This window comes from Protopterus annectens, chromosome 1.part2, assembly GCF_019279795.1.
Source record: "Protopterus annectens isolate FY-2018-M chromosome 1.part2, PAN1.0, whole genome shotgun sequence".
In the NCBI taxonomy this organism is placed as follows: domain Eukaryota; kingdom Metazoa; phylum Chordata; order Ceratodontiformes; family Protopteridae; genus Protopterus; species Protopterus annectens.
In genome coordinates, this window is record NC_056727.1 from 520321459 (window position 1) to 520348144 (window position 26686).

Here is a 26686-nt window from a genome sequence, read left to right on the forward strand (position 1 = left end):
TGAACTGCATAGGTTGACTCCTGAAAAACAAGTTAATTGTTTGAAAACTGGTGTACAATTAATGCTTTTTGGTGAAATAATGGAATTCTACTTCTCACCAGATGGTTCTGCAAGGGAAATTTCTCCACCTTTGTGATACAGAGGCAGGTGCCTATGTTGCTAACATTTTAAATAAAGATTTACAGGGTTGATTCTCCTACCTGGAAATCTGGTAATTTCCTTCCATGAAAAAGAATGATGAAAACTTTTGCAGTCACTGTTGTTTCAATGTAAAATTTAGTGGCACAAGTTACGGTTGCAAAAAGGATGTAGGAACCAGTGCAACACTATCATCAGGACATACTCAAAATAAATTTTAAAACACTGTATGTGGACAAAATAATGGTAATATTTAATAAAAGTATCTGGATGAGAAAGATATAAGTGAGAAGCTCTTATGTTAATGCTTTTTGGATGAAAAAATCATAGTCTGAAATAACATTCACATAGAGATCTACAGAAATGATTTTTGTTAGTGGCTAAGCACACAAAAAAAACCTGAAGAGAACTAGCCTTTGCATCTCAGTTCTTCGTATAGTCATAGCTGATGTTGCTGAACTTCGAGAAAAAGGAGATTTACAGTGTGGAGTGCTGCCTTTGACTAAATGTGAATTATCCCACATGCAATATTTGCACTGCCTCATGAATAGAGAGCCATTCACAGAAATGTGTTAAACTTGCATAAGTATGTCAAAAGCTTTTGTAGAAAGACATAATAAACACATGGATTTAATAGCACAACTTACAATGAAAGCATCTGTGAAAAAGCAAATTATGACTAAAATATGGTCTACCTGTGTTGGAAATTACTAGCAGCATGAGTGCACATTTAAAAATTGGAACTGCTACAATGCTGAATCCTTTGTACACCCTTTAAAATTTGAGAGCTGCAGTCAATTAACAGGGTACCCAAAGATGAAAGAAAACTGCCGGCCTTGTAATTCATGTTGTAAGCCTTGTTCATGGAGCTAAGAGGAGAGAAGAGATCACTGTGGAGAAATCTATTCTTTGTCTTTATAAAGTGGACAATAAAACCTGAATAATGAGAAAATGTGATATGCAAAGTCTACAGTAATAAAGTGAGGAAATATTAGGTTATTCAGAGATTTAATATGGGCAGAACTAATAATGGATGTCATGGTGCAGCCCAAATTATAGCTTGAATTCAAATAATAAGTAGAGAAATTGCCCCATGGCTTTTAATATCCGAGGTGCCACAGTGGTGCATTAGTTACAGTTTGGTTTTCCAGTTTAAGTTACAGATTAATTGCTTTGTTTGTACAGTTTGCATGCCCTACTGGTGTCTGTGTGAGATTTTGCTTTATACTCCAAAAGTCTGTGAGATACTGATTACATGTCTCATGGGATTGTCCATCAGATATGGATTAAGTCTACAATGATGAGTGGTCGCATTAATGGCCTGCATCTGGTCTGTTTTTTTCTATTTTTAACTATAGGATAAACTATTATAATAATTGTGCAAAATAGTTCATGCTGTGATTAAAAGAAATACAGAGACAATAGTTGCTTATATAAAACATGCTGCTAGTTGGGCATAAGATGAAATCTGAGTTATTTTCCTGATTCACACAATAATGTTTCTTATAAGATCCCATTGTTAAGGAGTTAAGAATAGCACACTGGGTTTCCCATTTAAAATATATCAGTCTTACTAGAATAATCTGCCATCATTACAGTCACTGATATATGCCGATAGCCATCTGATTCTGGAAAATGTCAGTTCAGCTTAAAACACAAGATATGGTGCACTTGTCTTTTAGTCTGTTTAGCCCCACCCCCAATCTTTTTGGAAAAAGTACACTCAAAGAAGTGCAATACCTCATCAAAAACATACTTCTTTTGCTCATTGGCAGTGTTCACAAGCAGCCCACACAACTGTACTATAAAACATTATTCTCCAAAGTGCCAAGCACCTGAAACTGTGAGAAAATAAGGGCCATAACAAAACAGTGAAAAGCAGAGCCAGAAGCAGGCCATTATTACAACCAGTTGCCATTGTAGTATTACTTCATATCTGATGCACCATCCCATGAGATGTGTTAAGTACCACCAGTGTTCAAGCTCTCATGAAGGTAGTCCAAGCCGGGGAGGAACAAGGTTTCACAGGTGGAATGAGGAGCAATTCTCCCTGAACTCAAAATGTTTCATTTGTTTTTTATAATGCCTTCCTCTAATTTGTGGTTGGTGATGTACTGAACATTTATATTGGACTGCACATGACATCTCAGTTTAACAGTGATGGGGGGGTGACTCTATACACACACAAAACAAATTGAATGTATTATTTTCTTCTGAACTACATTCATGAGAACACAGTGAACTATGAGTGATACACCCAGAGAAAATGTAGTAATTTGTGAAGGATGGGAGTTGGTGTATGAAAATAACTGAGCTGCTGTGACATCTATTTTCCCCTCTGTTTACATTGTTGACTTCTTCCTTCTCCCAGAATTGTAATGCTGGTGCACATTACTTCCCATAGGGTGATATATACGCATACTAGGAGTGGTTCCAACAGTCTTTGAGGGAGACAGGAGTTTTTTCTTTAAACTCTTGACTCCATATGTATCCCTATTGACATCCAGGGAGTTGGCATACAGAAGGCCTTTGTGATAAACTCCATGACTCTGCGTGACATTATCAGTTGGCCCTATGTTCTTTGTAGGCAGCCTCTTCCATGTAATCACTGGTCACCACCAGGTATTCTACCACAGGGAGTATGCCTATGAACACACCCCTGCAGACCCCTCAAAGACAGCCTCATCATTCCTCTTCTCCCCCAGACCAGATGCAGCAGAAATATCCAAAGTTAAATGATCATGCCTGGGATGAGTCTGTTTGAAGCAGAATATAGTGGGTGCCTGCTGAAATTCTGGGAACTATAACTGTGATCCTCAGCTAGCATAACTGGGGGGGGGTGTTGAAAAACACATACTAAACCCCTGGCTGGGACATTTCAAAGTATCACACCCTACTCCAATGTATGAAAATCTGGAAGTTAGTGTATGCAAAAACTCTTGAAGTTAGGCTCTGTGAGTAGCTGTGGTATGATGATGCAGACTGACATTAGGAGTGTAGGCCAGGGAATATAGCATCCACATCAGAGGATAGCAACCATCACTGTCTTGTAAAAAGTGGTTTAAAAGCATAACATCCAGTTTTGAATTACAGTTTGTTTTCAAAGAGTCTAGACTAAAAATATTAGGTCCTTGCAGGAGACCTTCTTTTCTCTAGCTGTAATTACTCATTAGAGGTATCCAACAAGAAAGTGTTTAATCTTTGATGCAGGTAAGGGAGGTCATTCTTTGTGTGAAATCAAGTGTCTTACTGTCACCTGATCACAGTTAGATTGTATGGATAAAGATGGAGGTAGCTGTATGTGTGTGTGTGTGTGTGTGTGTGTGTGTGTGTGTGTGTGTGTGTGTGTGTGTGTGTGTGTGTGTGTGTGTGTGTGTGTGTGTGTGTGTGTGTGTGTGTGTGTGTGTGTGTGTGAAAATATATATGTGTGTGTGTGTGTGTGTGTTTGTGTGTGTGGGTGTGCGTGTGCGTGATAACCCCTGGAATGTATGTGATAGACAAAGCAATACTGTGTGTGTGTGTGTGTGTGTGTGAATGTGTGTGTGTGAAACATGTCCCTCCAGTGTCTGTGTGTGACTACTGATTCTGTGAAGCAAGCCAAGGACTTTACCATAGGCAGAATATTGTTTACTCAGTCATAAGAACATAAGTCAGTAGGCTACTGAGAGCTCTGCTAATCTATCAGGACAGTTGAAGGATTTAAGGTCTTTAATTTGTTTTGGTTAAAAATAATTGTCTCCTTTCCAGTGTAAGAACAACAAAACCAGTTTAGCAAAGGAAACAAAAAAAACTGAAATAATCTGCTGAGGATGAAAGTGCTCAATTTATATTCTGTTCTATTAAAAGTCTATATTTTACTACAACTGAGGTTTCTATTAGCTTATGGCATGCTGTGGTTAGCAGATTATTTCTGTTTTTTTTTTCTTTTCCAGTTTAGCAATATGCTTAGCTTTGTACATATCAAAGGAGCATTTTATTCAATGATGGGTTTGATAAGGGAAAAGTACACAGTTGTAAAATGATTTATATGGAATTTGAAGATATCCCACTGAAAATTAACTCAGCCATTTAGAAGGATGTCCTGACTGTTGTGGAAACATGATGACTGAATGAGAGAGAGTTGTCCACATAAGTACTTGGGTATCTTATGACTGCATGTGTTTGAAGAGGAAGACCACTTATAACATACGAGATGAGAACAGCTGTTTTACAGATCACTGCTGTGCTGTACTTTTTTGCTTTCACTTGAGACCAGTTTCATTACATCAGGTATATTCATATCCCAGCTATTTTGGAGCATTTTAGTATCAGTGAATGAATGGAGAACAGCGCTCAGATTGCAGTGATCAACAAACTTGGTCAGCCACACTTCATGGATATTAGCTAGGGTGTCTGCAGAATAAATGCCAAAGAGAAGTGGGCCAACACTGAAGCCTATGGTTCACTACTGGTTACAGTTTTATATTCTGAAGGGTACTAGCAACTTTCACTGCTTGGGATCTGTTAGATAGCTAGTTTGTAATTCAGTGGACAATTTTGGGATTTACACTAAGTTTCTCTAACTTTTCACTAATACTAGCAAGGGTAATGGTGTCAAAAGGCATGACCAGTCAAGAAAAGCAGTATGCAGAGAGTGATCAGTGTACTCAGCCTTTGTAACCTTTTCAAAGACATTTACTTGGTTCAGGAGACAGGGCCTGGCCTTCCCAAAAGAAATATTAGAAAGGTCTAGATCAGTTAAGCTATACATATCTGTATAAATGAGTTCTGTTATGATACATTCTCCAGTTTTGCATATAAGGCTAGACAGAGTGAAACTAATGTGCCTATAATTATGTGGATCTGTGGAGTGGTCACCCTTGTATAGAAAGATCACAGTGGCTGCTTTCCAGGCATCAGGCACACCTCCTGTGGCCAGGCTGAGCTTGAACAGTTTAAGTAGTGGCCAATACAGTGCATACGTGGCACTTATATGAATGCAGCATAGCATGATATCTGGTCCCATAGCAACCTTTGACAGGGATTCTACGCTTTGTTCCAAGGTGATTTCAAGGAAAGCTAAATCTTCATTTATAGTTAGTGCAACAATGTGGGTAGGCAGAGTAAATAAAGTTATCTGCTAATATATATGACTATATCCTTGAGACTGCAATAAGTGATATTGCTGTGGATGAGCTCAATGCATTCTTGAATATTATTCAATTTCTTCATATAACTGAAAACAAAGGTTGTAGATACCTCAGGTATCAGTAGCAGCCTTAAGTTTACATGTTCGAATATTTCTCTTAAGTTCCTTGGGCATGTTGTCAGTGTGGTCTTGCGGTAGGGCGATGGGGATTTCTTACAATTTATTTATTATTTTCCTTCCTTTATTATGCAGATTATTAATGCAGAAGTTCCACTGAAGTATTATTCCTGAATTTATCTTTGCAGTTAAGGTGGACAGGTACAAACATTTCCATGCAGCTCTTTAGATGTTGGTAAAAATTGAAAGTGAATGTGGCAGATGTCTCAGTTGATTCCATTGGTGGGGGATTGCCGAAAATTTTGTGTAGGCCTTCTACAAGCTGAGTAGGTTTGTCATGGTAAAGTCCATAAGGATGGTTCATTTGATGGTGGGGTGTCAGAAAAGGAAACTAATTTAAGGTCTGATTAACTCATGATAAGGAGATGTGTAGTTGGATAAGGGGGGGGTTGCTAAGTTGGAAAGAAACATATCAGGGATATTTAAGTAATAGTGAGTAGTTCTACAATTTGCTGCAATATATTTGTGCTAAGAAAGTCTAGGAAACACTGAGCATATCCACTTTTAGAGGTGCAAGTGTACCAGTCAGTGCTCACTTGCTTGAGGTATTCCGTTTGATATTAAATCCCTCAAAAATATTAAGGTAATTTTCATATCTGGGGTAGTGATGGAAATCTGTGACTAGCAATGAAATAATAATTGGAGTTTTTAAATGTTATTTGAATTGCCAGGATCTCCTAGTGAGGGAAATTGCTAATTTGAAAGGCAAACAAAAGTTGTATACTTATTCAAAAGGTAGTAATTTGGGGAGGGGCAGATACTTCCTCACCAATAAATGACCATCGGTGAGAATGTGGTGTGTGTGTGTGTGTGTGTGTGTGTGTGTGTGTGTGTGTGTGTGTGTGTGTGTGTGTGTGTGTGTGTGCCTGCTGAAATTTTGAGGACTGTTCATGGTCACTAGGCTGGGCAGTGTGTGTGTGTGTGTGTGTGTGTGTGTGTGTGTGTGTGTGTGTGTGTGTGTGTGTGTGTGCCTGCTGAAATTTTGAGGACTGTTCATGGTCACCAGGCTGGGCAGTGTGTGTGTGTGCGTGTGTGTGTGTGTGGGTGTGTGTGTGTGTGTGTGTGTGTGTGTGTGTGTGTGTGTGTGTGTGTGTGTGTGCGTGTGCGCGTGTGCATGTGTGCGTGTGTGTGCAAGGGGGGTTTGCAATATTATATATAGAATTTCTTCCATTTATAGTACACCATCAGTGGTATATTCATTCAAAAAAGTAAATATTGTTTTGGGGAGAAAAGCTGTGTATAAAAGCGCTTAAGCTACTGTCATTTGAGTGCAATAAAATGATCATGTATATGAAGTTTCAATGGCTGTGTGAAACAGGTCAGCTTCATTTCTATGAACAGAATGCCTCTCATTAAATTATTGTGAGGCAATGGGCATCTGCCAAACCAACAAAGCAGCAATTGAGGGTTGTGAATTTAGTCTCTGGGTGGTGTAAGGAACTACTGACCCCTGTCATTTGATCACAGTTAAATGACTATAGATCTGGATTGCTGAGGACTGTTATATGTGTCCATGTGTGCCTGTGTGAGTATGTGTGTGTGTGTGTGTGTGTGTGTGTGTGTGTGTGTGTGTGTGTGTGTGTGTGTGTGTGTGTGTGTGTGTGTGTGTGTGTGTGTGTCTGTGTGTGTGTGTGTGTGTGTGTGTGTGTGTGTGTGTGTGTGTGTGTGTGTGTGTGTGTGTGTGTGTGTGTGTGTGTGTGTGTGTGTGTGTGTGTGTCTGTGTGTGTGTGTGTGTGTGTGTGTGTGTGTGTGTGTGTGTGTGTGTGTGTGTGTGTGTGTGTGTGTGTGTGTGTGTGTGTTTATGTGGCATTTGTTACCTTAGTCACCCACTTAAAATACTTCTATATAATGACATGCTATATAACTTCTATAATGATATGTTCTGTGCCCTAACAGTCATTTTTATGTTTACAGGTAACAAGAACGAGAACATGATAAGACTTTGAAGGTGAAGGAGGAAGGTACTGTGACTTAAAGCTTGCAAAGTATGTTACATTATATATTATTATTATTATTATATTGTATAATAAAGCTTTCTGCATACTGTCCATCTTTCTGCACACTACGTCTGTATGTGATATACACACACGCATACATGCACACAAAAGCGTACATGAAGAAACACATTTATCAAATTCACTTAAAGAGAAACCGAAAATGACAAGTAAATAATATTAAACAATAGTGCCAATATCACTCTTGTCTAAGGTTATGGAATGGATCTTTAATAAACCTATTAACCTTCTCACATCTCTGATAAATATTGATTTCTGCCTAAAAGGTTTTGCTGATGGAAGGCATTGTTTGAAAATGTTGCCTGAGACATTCTCAGTTGCAGCACATTCAGATTTCCAAGCTTATAGTACATGCATTCTGAAAAGGGTAAACAGATGAAAATAAGCAGCAGTGAAACATCATTAATCTCCTGGAGAATACCTGTACTACAAAAGCTGGACAGACACAAGATAGCCAGTGAGCTTAATCAATATTTCACTAATGTTGTCAGCATATTTCTCGCTAATCTCAAAAATGACCTTGAACTTTGAAAACCTAGCATAGCACTCCTCCTCCATCTTTCTTTCAGCTCGGCTTGATCTATGCCAACACTGCCAGAAAACATTATACTAAGGGAAGAAGCACCCCACCTCTGCTGAGATGACATACCTCACTACTTATTCAGTTAGTTGATAAAGGTGTAGCTACATATGTCTACTGACAATACAGCCATAACTAAGTGAGTGCTCCCTGTTCTGGAAGGATATAATTGTGGTTTCCCTTGCAAGGAATAGACAGCAAATGTAGTAACTTCTGACCTGATGAACTTCTCAGTCCACTATTACATGCCAAAGTTCTAGAAACATAGTAAAGAATTTTATGCGACAGAAAACAAAGTGCCTGAAGCAAAACCTTCTTCTACCAGGGACAGAATATGGCATTTTCTAGGATAAGGAAAATAAATAAATGAACATGTGCTATCCAGCATGGATTTCACATATCACACCATATTCTTCTTACAGACCTGCCAAAAAAGCCTTTGACATTGTGTATTATCACAGACTCCTAAGTGTCCTGGAATATCTACTTCCCCTTGAACATGATCAGCAGTTTTGGTTCACCTATGAATCTCCAAGTGTCAGAATGCTTTGGCTTCCCACTGCCAATCACAAATTACCAATGATTCCAAATGCTGAGAGTGCAGGAGATCAATTTGTATCTCTCTGACTGCCGTCCCATTCCAGGAGCACTCCATTGCCTTCCTCACCTAATGTCATGCCTGACATTCCTGGCTAGCCTAGCATTCCCCATTGTGCAACACACACACACACATGCACGCACACGTGCACACACACACACACACACACACACACACACACACACACACACACACACACACACACACACACACACACACACACACACACACACACACACACACACACACACACACACACACACACACACACACACACACACACACACACACACACACACACACACACACACACACAGCTGCACAGCAATGGCAAGGAGAGGCTGGAGGAAGCGAATCCCAGAGAACAGCTAACAGCTCATCTGGAGGATAGTGTCTTAACACTATATGCCCCAGGCTGGATTACTCAGAGTGTCATAACCTTTGCGGACATGTTATTGCACCACGAATCACATGACTTTGGACTCCTAGCTCACATATCTAGGACCAGATACAGTTCACAGATATCGTATCCCTCCTGTCTTCACCCACTTAAATGTAAGTTGAAGAACACACACACACACACACACACACACACACACATATATATATATATATATATATATATATATATATATATATATATATATATATAGACAGAGAAGGGAGGGATAGATATTCATATAGATATAAATGGAGATACAGACATAGAAATAGATTTCGCCGTGGGAAGGGTGCAGTTTTTCACAATGGATGTGCAGAGGAGGTTGCCATTCTGCTCCAAATACTTTCAATGTGTGTCAACAACTTTTGCAGTTTACTTCTTTCTTAAGAATAACATTTCTGATTTTTTTTGTAGTTTCTTCTCACACACTCTCAAGTCTTAAGCTTCATACTGTGCACCCCATAAAGTGGTCTTTATCCCACACATCCCTTACTTAGCCACACTGACTGTACGACTCCATGTTGCACAAACTGCACAGAAAGGGGGAACATCCTGCAGTTGTTGCCAATATCCACACAGCCTTGCAAACTGCAATCTTTCAGTGACTGTACTTCTTCTTCTTTCAGCTTTTCCCAGTTAGGGGTCACCTGTCCACTCATGATTGGCAGTGGAGTTTTACGGTGTCGAGTTGCCAGCCCGGCACCCAACCTTCCACAGAAGGCACACCCAATTTAGAGTGTCTAATCCACTTAAAGACAGAAAATGAAGATAAAGATAAGAAAAACTGGGGGATCAAATGCAGGGAAATAAAACCCAAATGGGTGGACACTGATTACTCATAAGGCACCCTTAAATGGTTTAATTAGAAAGCGACAACATCCTCCTTTGAGATGGAGTAGAAATCATTTTTAAATAAAAGATTTGCTTCCAGCATACCACTTTGTTGCTCTTTAACATTCATTGTTGTGTGTTATAAACACACTGCATAGACAATAAGCTAAGCCTGCACTCTGTGCTATATATACATAACATGCATATTGAACTTTTATACTGGTCCTTTGCTCTTTATAAAACATGGCTACCTTTGCCACTGACAACTCAGATAAATTGTCTATAGATTCTATGAATCAGAAACAGCTTACATGCTTATTTTCATGTTCAATATTTCTTAATTCTCTGACCTAAAGATAAGCATTCATTTTTCCATTTATATACCCATTTGTCCCTTTCCCTGGCCTCTGCTGGTTGTTGTGTATCACTTAGATGTAAAAGTTGAGGAGCCCATGACTGACAACCTATTGAGTAAGAATATATTTTTAAGCACCAAACTCATGTCTTCTCATGCTGTATTAAAAGTAATGGAATGCCCATTATACAGAGACAAAAGTAAATGCATGCTCTCACATGCACACACTTCTTAGCAGGAATACATATGTGTTCCATGGTGGGTTTGCCCTGATAAGTCTCTGCCAGTATGGACAAGTCAGCTTAGACATAAGCTGCTCACTCCCACAACCCCACACCCCATCCCCAGACTGTGCATCCAGCTCAGAGGCCTGCCAGTGAAATAAATCCTCTCTAGCACAGGGCCAGCTACATCCACTGGTACTTCGCCTGTCTTAACAGAAGTGATCTTCCTGAATATGGATGTCTGCACTTGTAAATGTAAAGGGTGCACTAGCAGTGCTATAAATCCATGTTTTTGCTTAGCAGTAAGCAGTCTGTCAAAGAGCCAAAAAGCAAAACTGTGTTGCTCCACACAGAGCATTTCTTCCTATCCTTGCTTTACTGACAATAGTTTAAGGCATACATTTTATTAAGGCATACGTTTTACTGCCCATACTTCAGACTGTTAGCCTTTTGAGGCACTGTTTTGCAGCACATTGTTTAGTGCCATGTTGCTGGCTGTTTTAGCTGCAGCTTACTCAAGCTGATTTAATAACAGTTACAGAATATATGAAGTGTTTACATCATGTCCATTAACACACATAATTAACATAATCCTATGCAATTTACCGTTCTGCATGTAAAATTCACAAAAATGGCCAGAACATTCTTTTGCAGCATTCTACCTTTAACTGGGCTTCCACCTTTCCATTGTGAATGAGAAATTCTATATCATGCTTGTTTTTTGTATTTGTTTCTTTTCATTTGGAAACTGTATTCATATTGATTTACACCTTTATACAGTGAAATGAAGCTAGACGTATTTTTAAGGGAGACAGTATTCACAGTATCTTTATGTGCTCTTGAAACTATTTACCTAGCCTTAGTATTAGTGTGGCCCAGACACTGTACTTACTAGAGTATCGACTTGTTATAGCTTTATTACTGGTGTAGAGTGTTGTTATTGCTGGAATATTATTTCTTTGCTGCTCACTTTATTATTCCAGTTTTAAAAGAACTTGCCCGGTTATTAGTGTGCACTTTTCCTCACCAACTGATTTAGAATGTGTGTTATACCACTTGACATACCTATAGTGCAACTTGTATCAGTATTCCTACATCTGTTTTTAAACTCTTAGCAGTCCATGTTGCACTTCTCTACTTATAACATGTACAGTATTGTACTAATATGTGCTTGGTTCTGTAAATGTTATCTTCGATTTTCACCTGCTGATATATTTGCAACTTCATTAATCTGTTGAACGTGTTACCTGCCAAAGATTGTCTTAAATTTTACATCATCACAAACTGAGGCTTTTACCTGTGTATAGATAATTTAGTTATTATTATGTTTTTCTCCAGTTTAAGCCGCAGTGGTGTAGCGGTAGCATTGTTGCCTCACAGCAAGGTTCTCCTGTTCAACTCTCGGCTGGAGCGCCTTCTGTGTGGAGTCTGCATGTCCTCCCCGCAGTCGTTTGGCCTCCGAAAGACATGCATGAATGGGTGTGCCTTCGCTGAAGGTTGGGCGTTGGGCTGGCAATTTGGCACCATAAAAAAAAAAATTCTACTGCTAATCATTAGTGGACCGGAGTTCCACTGTGGCGACCCCTAATCGTGAAAAGCTGAAAAGACAAACAGTTATTTTTTTCTCCACTCCTCTGTTAGCACCTTTGTACCTATTGCATTTTTTCTTATGAACAAATGCAGTATATTGTGTTAATATTACATATTTTTCTTCGCAGCTCCTCCTTTTAATCTACTACTGCATCCCCCCAGCCAAGCTCAAACTACTGGTCTGCAGCGCTCTTTAACAGAACCGGGCAACGTCGGGATCAGTGTTATTTTGAAAATATACAGAAAATATGTTTTACTCCCTGGACAAAATTGTTTAATTGATGGCCCTTGTTTGATTTATATTTTTTTTCAAACTAAAGCACTCCACCATGGATATTAGCTTGCCCCCCACCCAATCCTGTACTTCCTAACAGCAATCTCTCTTTGGATGCTGTTTAACTATTTGAAAGCCCTGCTGTTTTTCTACTGTTATTAAACCCTTTCTCCTATAAATTCTGGTCTTTCTAAATCCCACATACTCCTGGTAAAAGTAGTTTATTTTATTTCATAAGAAAGGAATGCAAAGCAAGTAAGTCCAAAGTACCTACTGCTTTTCCCAATTGTTTCAGGACATTAGCTGCCCCTCCACTGCAATTCTGTACTTCCTAGCAGCAGTCTCCCTTTATATGCTGTTTAAGTATTTGAAAGCCCTGCTGTTTTCCTGCCACTACTAAACCCTTTCTCTTATAAATTCTGCTCTTCCTAAATCCCACATACTCCTTGGTAAAAGTGGTTTATTTTATTTCAATAAGAAAGGTATGCAAAACAAGCAACTGTAGAGTACCTACTGCCTTTCATGACTGTTTCTGTAGACTTTCACATCTGTGAAATCAGGGCCAGCCCTTTTCATCATACTAGCAGCTATCCACCACTTTTCTGGTCTATTCTGTCTTCTTCCTTCCCCACAAGACCCATTACAGGCTAACCTAGTTTTCTTAAGCTACAGGAGCCACTTTTAAAATCCCCTTGATGTAGCTGCGTGTCTCGTTGGGTGGAGTGCCCATAAGTAAGGTTATTTTTCACAAACCTAAGGTTCTTTTTTATGAACACCTCTCACTGCCCATATTATTTTTGTTATGCTAGCTCCACAACTTAGAGAGTGAAATAACGTGTTTAAACTGAAAAGAAAAACAAGCATTACTACATACCTGATAAAGAATTATGGTGTGCCCCTAACTCAATAGCTTAATTCTGTGCAGAAAGTGCCGTTGTTGTTCTATACCTTCACAACAGTTCTGCATTCCTGTAAACCAGTTTGAGGCAACTGATAGCTTTCTGTGCACTGCTTGCACAGTGGAAACTTGCACTTGCCCACTCCATTCACCCTCACTCCGCTCTTCTACCTTACCCCCATTCCCACCCACCCCCACTTCTCTTTCATTTATTCTAACAAAACCACACCTCCATGCATCTTCAGCCTATCATTGTCCTCCACATCACAAATCAATAATCAGCCACTCAAACCTTGTATTTGAGTATTATCATCCCAACCCCTATCTGTTCCTTCCACAGCTTGTCAAAGCCTCAACTACATCTTTTTCTCGTCACCTCACTACTCATACCACCACTCCCTCCTCCACTAACCACTCTCCTAAAACCTAGTATTCAGACATGTTTCTCTTGCACATTCTATTCATCCTATTACTACTAAATGCCCTCTTCCTTGCAACACCTAACAACTCTCCCATAATCTACTTAAAATCCCCCACGTACCCTTTAACAAACCCACCTCTATCTGACCTCTCTCACTTCGACACAGCACCCCACATCTACAACTTCACAAGCATTGAACAATTCCCATATAAATGCCTCCACCATACTAGCCCCTGATTAGTACCACTAAAACAACCACCTATGCCCTCGACATGCACCCAAGCTCTGGCCCTACTCTCACCCAACAAACCACAGCCATCACAAACAACTTCCCCAAACCAACAATAAATCAAACCTCACCTGTACTATCCAACATATCCAAAAAGAGCTCTGACATCCTCTTCAAAAATATAAGCCTCAGTATTCTCTTAAACAAAATACATGAACTCCACTCAACCATATCACTATACACTCCTGGCATTGCTGTACTAACTGAAACCTGGCTTAAACCCCACATTAACAATAATGAAATCATTCCCCCTGGTTACAATATCCTCAGACAAGACAGGGCAACAAAACGAGGTGAAGAAGTAGCAATTCTATATAAAGACACTCTTAATTTTGAAAAACTACAGGTAAACATCCCAGATATTGATAATACAGCACTCTTAGCATAACGTCTAAAAATCAGTAACAGCAAACATATCGTCTTACTAACTGTATACATACCACCAAATTACAACCCCTTCACAATAGAAAACCTTATCTCATGGGCCTCAGCCACATTTAGAAATGAACAACACAGGCAAATAAAAAAAAAAAAACTGAACAAAACCACAATGGAGTCACTAGTAACTGCAGAAAATGTAATAGTGTTCTGCTACCTCGGCTAAAATGCCCTTAGAGGAATATAATCAATTCAATCAACAATTTTGTATAGAAACGGTTAAAGTTAGCAAGTCGGTTGATTTTGAACTACAGAACACTAATACCTAGGGGTTTAAATTTGGAAATTAATTTGAACATATGAATATAGGGTTTTGTGTTAGTATCGCTATGGTGTTAGCTCTTTTAAGGGCTGATTGCTTATGTAATTGTACTTATTATTCAGTTGTAGATTTTGTATGAATTGCATGGTAGTGTTGAATATATTCCTCTGAAGGCATTTTAGCCAAGATACCAGAGCACTATTAAATTTTCTGCAGTTATTGGTGAATCTGTTGTGTTTTTGCTCAGCCACATTTAGCCCAGAAACTGTACTAGTCCATGATTTCAATACAGATTGGCAAACCTACTAATCAGATAACCCCTCAAATCAACCTACATGGTTTCACCCAATTGATTCATTCACCCACTAGAACTGACAAAACCAGCAACAAATAATCCATTCTTAAGTGGACCCTGATTAACAGACCCCCATTTATCAACCTTTCAGGCTATCTATCTGACAGCCTGTGACCACTTAGTAACCTTCTTTCTAAGACACCGTAGCTCACCCACAAAACCACAAACATATAAAGAAATATGTAATACAAAACAATTTCTCCAAAGACATCTTTAAACAAATACTACTAAGCTGTAACTTGTCCCCATTAAAACATCTCTTATTAGATGCAGCAGTCGATTATTTCAATAACATATTTCTTGATGTTCTAAACACACTTGCCCCCATAAGACACACTTTAGGTACAACTAACACTGGGTAAAACTGCAATCCAGGTTGTAGCCTACTATAGATCCCCCACCATGTCCCAAGACTCCCACTCCACATTCCTAAACACACTGCAAAATATTAGGGTACAATCCAATACCCTTATACTGGGAGACTTTAACTACCCCTCCATTAACTGGGAAAATTACTCACGTACCAACACACTTACTCAACATTTTCTGGAATTCATTAATTCCAATGCCCTGGACAAACTCATTCTTACCCCCACCAGGGATAGAAACATCCTTGACCTAGTCATTACTAACATTGGTGACCATTTCTCTATACCAGTAATCAACTCCTCCCTGGTCAGATCTGACCACAAGCTAATCACCATGGATATCCACATCCCACCCTCACCCCCCTAAAGGAAACCACTGTAAAAAACTTCTCCAAAGCCAATTTTGGGCTTCTAAAAACAGAGGTGGCTAACCTCAAAACACTCATGCAAATGAAAAATAGGTGCATGACTGCTGACTCATACACCAATGCACTGTATGAGCACATACACAAGTGCATGGAATGGGCCCTACCAAACAGAATCAAGACACTCTCCTCCAAAAAAAGGAAGACAATCTGGTGGTCCCCCACCATAAACAAACTCTACAACAGAAGGAAAAAACTGTTGCAGAAAACGGTGAAGTCCCAAGACTGGAAAAACTCCTTTGTTAGCCTCAGCAAAAAAACTGAGATCCATCATCAAATCCTCTAAAACTAGCTATGAAAACAAAATTGCTGCAAATTCTAAACACAACCACAAAACATTCTATAGTTATGTCAAGAATCTACATGGCAATACTCAGATCTGCTCTGAGTTACAACACAATGGCAATACATATACAGAACCAACTGATATTGCCAGCATATTGGTTAACAGGTTCAGTGTGAACTTTACCCCCCTATCACCCCCTAAAGGGCCTATCACAATACCTGAGGAATGCCATGTCCCTATAATTACAGCTACACAGGTAAAAAATGCATTGTCCAAAGCCAAGAATACAGCTTCCATGGGACCTGATAATATCCCTGGCTGTGTTCTACATGAATTACAAAGTGAACTGGCTCCACACCTGAGTAGCCTGTTCAATCACAGCCTCATTTCAGGCTTTGCTCCTACCAAATGGTGCACTGCTATGGTCATCCCACTCCACAAAGGGGGAGTGACTACAGACCCTGGGAACTACCGCCCCATTAGCCTGACGAGTCTGATATGTAAGGCCATGGAGTGCATCATCATGGACCTTATAAATAAGGACATAGGGAATCTCCAAACTCTGGACTCCATGCAGTATGGGTTTGTGAAAGGTAGATCATGCCTGCTCATCCTAACAGACTTCTTCGAGTCTGTCACCAGAGCTGTGGATGAGGGCAAGGTAGTTCACACAGCCTACCTAGATCTTGTCAAGGCCTTCAACACCATCCCTCACTCAGGAATCATAGATAGACTCACTAAACTAGGCATAAACCCCTATGTAGTAAGATAGGTTGCCAACTGGCTCACTGATATAACCCACACTGTGAAAGTAGCGGACTCCAAATCTGACTAATGACCAGTTACAAGTGCTGTCCCACAGGGATCAGTCCTAGGTCCTCTCCTGTTTGGCATCTACTTCTCTGAAGTTCAAGCCAACACAAAGGGACTCTGGCTGACCAAGTTTGCAGATGATTAAAAACTGGGAGCCATTACTGATTCTTCAACTGATGTAGACATTCTAAAAAAAGGTCTCGCTGACACCAATGACTGGTGCCAGAACCATGGCCTTAAGCTCAATGCCAAAAAGTGCATTGTCATTCCCTTTGGGAATAATTCGGTGCCCATAAATTACCACATAGGTGGTAGTCCACTAATCACCAAAGGTGTGATAAGACTACTGGAGACACAGGTTGACAGCAACCTCTCCTTTGATAACCACATTGCTACTGCAGTCAGAAAGTCCTTCTATGTGGCACATCTCATTACAAAAGGTTTCTCATCCAGGAAGAAAGACGGCATAATCCCTCTCTACTCGTCCCTCATTAGACCTATTATAGAATACAATGCCACATTTGTACTAGACACCTACAACAACTGGAAAGGCCACAAAAATACCTCACTAAGAGGATCTTAGGCCTTAGACACATGCCCTATATGGGCAGACTCAAAAAACTCCAGCTATACTCTGTCTCTTATCGCCTACGTAGAGGCATTCTCTGCTTGACCTACAAAGCTATGTCTGACCCAGAGATGCTAGATATGCTGTACCTAAAGAAAACCCAATACTTCCATGCCACATGCTCCAGAGAACTTACCTCATTACCACAATAAACAGAACATGCTGGAAGGACAGGTTCCTAAACCAGAGACTTCCCATACCCTGGAACAAACTACCCATTCACGTCAAGCAGAGCACTTCACTGGCCCTCTTTAAGAGAAATCCTGATGAGTGGGTGGGCAATAAGAAGTTCACCCTGGGGATCACTTCAGTGACCTTGCTTAACAGGGGCACTGGGAACTAACTGGGCGGCATGATGCCAGGGAGTTTTCTTGGGCGAGGCTTATATAGGCTCCAGGGCCATTAGTCTAGTACACTCCTATGACCCTATGAACCTATAAGAACAAAAACTAACAACTTCCCATGGCTCTCTAAAGAAATCAAACAGTTACTAAAACAAAAAGACATACTCTGGTATAAACATATAATCAACAAATCAAAACCTTCCCTAGACACCTACCACCACCTAAGAAAAGTCTGCAAAAAGCAAATCACAGCCGATAAAAAACTCTACTGTACAAACATTCAGTCCAAGCATCAACACAACCCACAAAAATTCTGGGCCTCCATCAATCAGCTTATCCATCCAGGCCACACCCCTACCCCATCCCCAAATATCAAAAACATGAAAGAAGCCATAGCATTCTACTTTAACTCCTTTTTCATAAACTCCATCCTCTTACTCATAAAAAACAAAAATAGTCTGCAACAAATCACCCTCCCTACTATCACTGATTCACCTACCTCTCTGTCTCTCAAAAATGGCCAAACAAGTACAATAAAGAAATTGCTAAGCCAACTGAAATCCACAGCCCTTGCCGCCGGCAAGCTGCTGAATGACTACCTCATATTAGCAACCGATGTAATCTGCTACCCAGTTTCAATACTGATCAACAGATCTATCACCAAACAGTATAAAATCTGGAAAATCTCCTAATCCCACTACAGAAACGAGGCTCCTCACTAGAACTATCTAACTATAGGCCAGTATCTATACTATCCCATCTTTCTAAAATATTTGAAAAGTGCATCCACCCTCAACTGATGCAACACCTACTATCTAATAAGCTCTTTTCCCTTGCACAACACGGATTTCGACCAGGCTATAGTACCACCATGACACTGATCAAATTTACCAATACTGTAAACCAATTAAAAAACAATGGCCAAATGGTTGTCTCAATATTTCTTGACATGTCAAAGGCATTTGACACAGTGTCAATGAACAACTCCTACATGAGCTTCCATCACTTGACATATCTAGAAACACTCTCATTTGGTTGCAAATATACCTATCTGACCGCTATCAATCAGTCAAAGGACGCAATGACCTCACCTCCCCACTTCCCATTACAGTAGGTGTTCCACAAGGCTCAATTCGTGGGGCTCTGCTCTTCACAGTTCCGACCAATAACCTACACAAAGCTAGTAACCTTGCTTCCATCATACAATATGCAGATGGCTCCACTGTCGTCTGCACCATACCTACCCGAAAACAACTTACAAGACAATACTTAAACATCTTTTACTGCCATCAAGTCTTTCTTAGAAAAATACCGGCTCATCCTTAATCCCAGCAAAACCAAATTAATGCTGTTCCCTAACCAGTGCCACAAAACAAGCTCCCCCAAACATGACTTTAGAATCACCTCATCCAATCACACTCTAATCAAACCCACCTCTGAATCCAAGTAACTAGATATCATTCTAGATGACAAGTTAAAATTTAACAAACATATATCTCATGCCATCAAAAAGGCCCAGATTAAATTAGGTTCCCTTTACAGAATAAAACCATTCTTAACAAATTCTTACAGACAAGCTATTGCCAGGACCCACCTACTATCCACTTTACTTTACTCCTCCCCTATATTTACTAACCTCAAAACAATCAGACTTAAGCAAACTTGAATCATGCTACCATAAGATAGCCAGATTTGCTGCTAGCCTGCCCCAGAGAACTCATCATTGTCTTGCTTTGAAATAACTCAAATGGCTAGAGCTGTCCAACCTACTAACCCTAAACCAACTTACCATACCCAATTCCATAGTTTACCTACAAAACAAATGTTCATCCCCACAGGACCTAGTACAAACCCACCTCAATAGCAGGACTCTACGACCCTCAAAATAATTACTACTCAAAGTTACAAAATCCAACAACAGTTTTGGAGACTTACTATATACTAACTCTGTAACTAAATCATGGACCTCCACCCCCCCCCCCCAGAACATACTAAACACAGCAAACCTAATGCACTTCAATAAACTCCTAAAGTCCCACCTAAATGACAACTGATTATGCTCCTGCTTCTCACCAGGCTGAACCTATTTCACCCCTCCTCACCTTTTCTCTTCCTGTTCTCCACTTACACTATATCTCTATGGTTACTGAATACATTACTTACTCCCATCCTCACCTTTTCTCTTCCTGTTCTCCACTTACACTATATCTCTATGGTTACTGAATACCTTACTTACTCCCATCCTCACCCTCTCTCTTCCTGTTCTCCACTTACACTATATCTCTATGGTTACTGAATACCTTACTTACTCCCATCCTCACCCTCTCTCTTCCTGTTCTCCACTTACACCATATCTCTATGGTTACTGAATACCTTACTTACTCCCATCCTCACCCTCTCTCTTCCTGTTCTCCACTTACACTATATCTCTATGGTTACTGAATACCTTACTTACTCCCATCCTCACCCTCTCTCTTCCTGTTCTCCACTTACACTATATCTCTATGGTTACTGAATACCTTACTTACTCCCATCCTCACCCTCTCTCTTCCTGTTCTCCACTTACACTATATCTCTATGGTTACTGAATACCTTACTTACTCCCATCCTCACCCTCTCTCTTCCTGTTCTCCACTTACACTATATCTCTATGGTTACTGAATACCTTACTTACTCCCATCCTCACCCTCTCTCTTCCTGTTCTCCACTTACACTATATCTCTATGGTTACTGAATACCTTACTTACTCCCATCCTCACCCTCTCTCTTCCTGTTCTCCACTTACACTATATCTCTATGGTTACTGAATACCTTACTTACTCCCATCCTCACCCTCTCTCTTCCTGTTCTCCACTTACACTATATCTCTATGGTTACTGAATACCTTACTTACTCCCATCCTCACCCTCTCTCTTCCTGTTCTCCACTTACACTATATCTCTATGGTTACTGAATACATTACTTACTCCCTTCCTCACCGTCTCATTCCCTGCTCTTCACTTTCAGTATATCTCTAATTGCTTTGAGATCCCACATGACTGAAAGTATAACAACATTAAGCATAAGTTACAGTACCAAATAGGTATATCTGAGCCACTACTCCATTGTATATTATGCTGTTGTATCTCTGAGACACCTCTCCACTGAATGATTTATTGATACTAAGTGTAACTGTCAAAATAAGTATTACTAAGTGATCCTGTTAGCCTTATTACCAACTTGAAGTGCAATATGTTATTATGTGATATATTACTGTCATTTCTCTGTTTCACTATTGTTTAAAATATTGACTGTTATGTTATTATGTGGAGCTTTTCTTCCCAGGCCTCCTCTTAAAATGGGCAATTTTCCCCAGTCAGACTTCCCCGGTAAACAAATGTTAAATAAATAAACAAAAATGCTGAGACAGAGCCTATTTTCACAAGTAATGGAACAGGAAACAATTCTGAAAAGAACATAGGTTCATAGGTTCATAGGTTTATACTAGGCTCTCTGCCCTAAGGCATTTATAAGCCTATTATATGAAAAATACTGTGCCCATTAGTTTGTTGTGCCTCTGTCCAGCAGTGACACAGAGATGATTCCCGGGGTAAACCTACGATCTCCCATCCACAGGTCTAGATTTCTCTTGAACAGAGTCAGCGAGGTGCTCTGCCTCACATGGACCGGGATTTTATTCCACAGCATAGGAGTCTCTGAGTGATAAATCTATCCTCCAGCACGTCCTATTTATATCCGTGCTAAGGTTTAAGTCGCTTGCTCTAGTGGTTTTGGTGGATTTGGATTTTTGAGGTGGAGCATGTCCATTAATTCGGGTTGGACATGGCCTTGTATGTCAGGCACATGTCACCTCTGAGCAGAACTGAATAGAGCTGGAGTTTCTTCAATCTGGCAGCATATGACAGATTTTGGAGTCCTTTATCCTTTTGGTGAGGAACTTTTGGGGTCTCTCAATTGCTGCAGATGTCAGGTGAGATACATCCCGAATGGGGCATTGTACTCGATCATTGGTCTGATAAGTGAAGAGTACAGGGAACAATAACCTCACTAGATCTGGATGTGAATCCCTTCATGATCAGGTGGGCAATGTAGAAGGTCTTTCTAACCACTTTAGCAATGTGAGTGTCAAAAAGAAAGGCCACTGTCAACCTGGGTCCCCAGGTCCCTGATAACCTCTTCTGTGCTTAGTGGATTGCCACCTATATGGTAGTTTGGGGTTACCTTGTTTTTCCGAAGGGTATGACTATACATTTTTGGCGTTTAACTTCAGGCCATGGCTCTGGCACCAGCTATCTGTTTCCGTGAGTCCCTTCTGAAGGATATCCGTGTCTGATGCACTTTCCACTAAGTTTGCAGTCGCCTGCAAACTTTGTCACAAAGTTGGCCTGTACTTCTGAGAAGTAGATGCCTGTGGGACACCACTTGTAGTCTGACACAGCCAGCAACTCTAACCCTGTGGGTTCTGTCCTTAAGCCAGTTTGCAACCCATCTTGTGACATATGGGTTTACATTTTTTTTCTACAATACCCGAGTGGGGTATTGTGTCAAGCCTTGCAAGGTCAAGGTAGGCTGTATGGACTGCCTTTCCCTCATCAATGGCCTTGGTGACTGTTTCAAGAAGTCACCAAGTTCAAAAGGCATGATCTTCCCTTGACAAAGCCAAACTGGGTCGGGTCCAATGTCTGCAAGTCCCCTATATCTTTGTTTATGAGCTCCATTATGATTCTCTCCATAGCTTTGCAGACTAGACTTTTAAGCTTATGGGTTTGTGGAGTGGGACAACAGATCCTGTGGTAAGGCTGAGATTAAACAGCTGCCTTATGTGCGGGTTTAATTCCTCATTTAGCTCGTAGCACACAGCTGGGGACACCATCCGTCCCATTGATGCTGTGTTTTTAGCTTTAGAGAGCAGCTTTCAATTTGAGATGTCCGGGAGGCTACACTCGGCTGGGATAGTTATCTCTCCTTTAGGGGAGGGTTGAAGTTTGCACTGAACCTGTCTGCCAGTATGTTGGCAATGTCTGTGGGTTCAGTGATTTTGTATCATTTTGGACTAATTCTGAGCATATCTGGGAGTTTCCACCCAGGTTCCTAACATAGCTGAAAAAGGCCTTATGATTGTCCTTTGAATCCATAGCAATTTTTCTCTCAAAATTGGCCTTAGTTGATTTTATGAGTGCTCGTATTTTTTACTAATAATGATCAGGGGTGACTTCCTTTTATGGATTTTGTTCTATCATGTAATAACTTTCTCCTCTTATTGTAAAGTTTGTTAATGGCTGGGGTCCACCAGACTGGACGTTTGCCCTTTGTGGAAAGAGTCTTGGTTTTATTTGGGATTGCCTGATCCATGCAGTCCTGGAGGTGTTCATAGAAGGCATTTGTAAGGGCTTCCGCAGCTTGGGTTGTGGTTTCCACTGGCTCAGGGGCCTTGAAGGATACCACACCAGTCTTGAGTAGTGTGAAGTTTGCTTTAGAGAAGTTCTTCACTATGGTCTTTTTTGTTTGGGGTGGGGGCGGGATGTGGATTGTCAAAGAAATGCACATACCTAGGGATGATTTGAGCTCAGTAGTTCAACTGATTGAATATCTTTGTGATATGTAAGGAAAGTGATGCCCTTGGTGAAAACACACTTAGACAAAGAGAGAACATACAATGTCCATAATAATACACCATAGGTGGGAACCAAACTGGGGAACAAAATACATCAACATCTGCAGCATTAATTGTTGAATCGCTCTGCCTCTTCAGTTATGTCAAGCACGGCAAATAATGTGTTTTAAAATTATATATTTTAAAATATTTTAAAAGGGAGTTATCTCTTCATAGGTTCATAGATGTTTACTAGGCTAACAACCACAAGGGCCTTCTTAACCCTAGCCGTGCATCCCAAATCTCTGACAAGTTATGTTACCCTTGATAAGTACAAGCAGGGGCTTGGGAGATGAACCATTTACAGGTTCCATGTGTCCATTAGAGACAAAGGTGCCAAACTAGGGAAGAATTTCCTGTTCCCCATCCAATTATCCAAGTTACACTTGAATTGGGTGAGGGAGGAACTCTGCTTCACTTGGATGGGGAGCCTGTTCCAGAGAAGAGGTAGTCTTTGGGATATATAGCTGTCTTGCCAACATGTCCTATTTATATCACAGGCAAGGTTTAAGTCTTTAAAATGGGTTATTCTGGTGCAGTTTGTTTTGTGGATATGCTGGAGGCCCATCAGAGTGGAGTCTGACAATGCCCTGTATGCCAGGCATAGCTCTCCTCTCAAAAGTCTGTAAGAGACAGAATACAAGGATAGAGCCTTGAGGTGGTCTGTACAGGACATTTTACTTACATCCTGTATTCTTTTAGTGAGAAACCTCTGTGGACATTCCAATTGTTGGATATGCCTGGTTAGGTACATACCAAAGGGGGCATTGTTCTCAGTGATAGGTCTGATGAATGACAAATTCAGAGTGTCCCTCCTCCTATGTAATGATTCTAGATGAACAGGTGGGGTAGTTTGTTTATATGCTTTATTATATAGAAACACATCAGGATGCACAGCAGCAACATAAAATATAAACAAACTGATTAACTGACAGACTAACACATACATGCATGCTTACCTCTCAACAGCTCTCTACAAAATGGCAGTCTGGCTTGCACGTGCTCAGTATTTATACACTTGTGCAAGCCCATGGAAAGCTTCTTAAATGTACATACACACTCTGATCCTCATCCTCCCTCTTTAGTGAAGTGTCTTATACGAACAATGATATTTGAATAGGCATGCAATTATACAGACACTAAGAAATAAGCACAACGTTCATGTCCAACTTGCAGTGTATCTGGAATATGGTCTGGAAATGCGACTGGATCTAATAATGTAGTAATGAGGACTGGGTTTAGCAACAGGGACAGTCATTGGTGAACAATCTGTTTCAGGTATCTCTGGAATTTTCTCAGGAACAGGGATATTTGCTGGAATGTCCTCTGGAACTGCAACACTGGATAACTTGCTCTGAGATCTAGAGTCTTTATCACAGGCAAGATGCTGCAACACTGGCTTAGAGTGTCTATATTATCTTATCAAAGTTTCAGAATATCAAATCTGATATGGTTGACACAATATCATCGAATTCTGAAACATTGAAAGAAAAAAAAAATGCCTAAAAACAAAAATAAATAAAAACTTACCTTTGCACCCCCCATGTGGGGAGCTGTGCCCCCCACAGCCCCCCTACCTAAATATACCAACTCCGAGACCGCACTACATTGAACTAAATGGAAATCTCCCCTTACGGAGATTTCCGTTTAAACATTTCATGTTTTTTGCTTTCGCTAATCTGGTGCCGACAATATCAGCTTCGATATTGTCGGCCTTCGACAACGTGAAGTAGACCCGGCTTAGACACCAGTACTTAATGTCTCAGATTCGGCCAAAATTCAACTCCTTGTGATTCCACAATGTACAGTCTTGGGTCTGCACATACACTTTTCATAACTCCAATCCACTCAAAACCTTTGGACATCTGCATCCTCACTATCTCCCCTTCTCATAATGGATTGAGTGGTTTGCTGGACTTATCATAATAGGACTTCTGGGACAAATGCCTTTTTATGAATTGAGCTCTCACAGCTTTGTTGTTCTTAGCAGAGGGAACCAACAGATTGCTACTGAGTGAACAACACAACCAACTAGTACTCATGAACACAAAAAGACAGCAAAACTTGCAGATATTCTCCTTTTCCAAAACTTTTTTCCGTAAGCTTTCGTAAGGACTAGTATCCAAGGTCAGAGGAAGTTTGGATACTAGTCCTTACGAAAGCACTTACAGAATAAAGTTTTGGAAAAGGAGAACATCTGCAAGTTTCACTGTCTTTTTGTGTTCAAGATTGCTACTGAGTGGTAATGTGGTTCTGGTTTGTCTTGACAAAAGCCTTTGTTTTGTGCAGGTGAACCAAGATGTTTATCACAAGAAACATTTCTGACATTCAGGAGATTTAGACAAAACATCACTATTGTCTCGTTTCAACTTCTCTAATAACTGTTTCACACTTTGAACTGCACGTTCTGCCAAATCATTTAACTGTGGGTACTCAGGGCTACTCATAACATGATTAAAGTCCCACACTTCAGCAAAATCTTGAACAGCTAGCTTGTAAACTGTGCACCATTATCAGAAATAACTTTGTGCAGACTACTATGGACTGCAAAATGATTCTTCAACTTAGTAATGACAGTACTGGATGCTAGATTAGGAAGTAGGTCAATCTCGAACCAATTTCAATAAGAGTCTACTAACACCAAGTAATGTTGACCATTACATTTGAAAATGCCTGTAGCTACTGTCAACCAAGGTAGTTCAGGAATATGGCTTAGCTGAAGTGGTTCTTTCTGTTGATGTGGCTTAATACTATTACATACAGAACAAGATGAAAGTACTCTCTCAATATCCTTTGAATCAGTTCCTGGATGGCCACAATACAAAATGGTAATATACTGTTGTTGCAAGGATTTTGGAACAATCACTTTTAGACCTTTCATGATGATACCATTGTCAAACAAAATCTCATCTCTGTAAGGGAAATAAGGGTATAGGTCTACTGGTAAACAAGTTTGGTTTGACGGCCATCCTCGACTGATAAAATGATTGAGCTTCTGAAGAACTGGATCCGAAGATGTGTGAATTCTAAGCTCATCAAGATGTGTGGAAGAAAAATTGCTCACTTCCATGACTTTAAAATCAGGTTTCTCATTCTCATGCTGTTTAGTGGTATTTTTGAGTGATCTGGACAGTGTATCAGCAAGATAAAGCAG

The 26686-nt window shown here is 40.2% G+C and overlaps 1 protein-coding gene across 6 annotated transcripts in view; it reads left to right on the forward strand.

Moving 5' to 3' along the window:
• The window catches only part of SLC8A1 (solute carrier family 8 member A1), a 2780038-nt gene that overhangs the window by 768378 nt on the left and 1984974 nt on the right, over positions 1-26686 (forward strand). For 5 of the 6 annotated variants that reach the window (XM_044057347.1, XM_044057374.1, XM_044057383.1 and 2 more), the window contains exon 3: positions 7358-7428. The gene's annotated coding sequence lies outside the window, so the exon portion shown is untranslated. The remainder of the gene's footprint in view (positions 1-7357; positions 7429-26686) is intronic. The other variant, XM_044057357.1, reaches the window with a different exon arrangement.